This window comes from Bison bison, unplaced genomic scaffold, assembly GCF_000754665.1.
Source record: "Bison bison bison isolate TAMUID 2011002044 unplaced genomic scaffold, Bison_UMD1.0 scf7180017850463, whole genome shotgun sequence".
In the NCBI taxonomy this organism is placed as follows: Eukaryota; Metazoa; Chordata; class Mammalia; order Artiodactyla; family Bovidae; genus Bison; species Bison bison.
The window spans coordinates 37,123-37,412 of record NW_011481036.1 but is presented as its reverse complement, the minus strand read 5'-3'; positions in this window follow the sequence as shown (position 1 = coordinate 37,412).

Sequence of the window (290 nt, the reverse complement as noted above, 5' to 3'; positions counted from 1 at the left end):
CGCCGCCGAGGTGTAGGCAGGCGCCTGCTGGCCTTTGCTGAGTCCCGGGCGCGAGCCTGGGCTGGTGGCATGGGGGAGCCCCGAGCACGCCTGGTGGTCCCAGTGGCCGTGGCAGCCTGGGGCGTGGCCGGGATGCTGGAGGGCTGTGGCTACCAGGCCGAGGGGAGCTGGGGCTGCATGGGCTACACGCTGGTGCGGGAGTTCAGCAAGGAACTGTGACTGCAGACCCTAGTGGGAGGAAAAGCAGCATTTAGTGAGCACCTGCTGTGTGCAGGCACTTCCACACCATC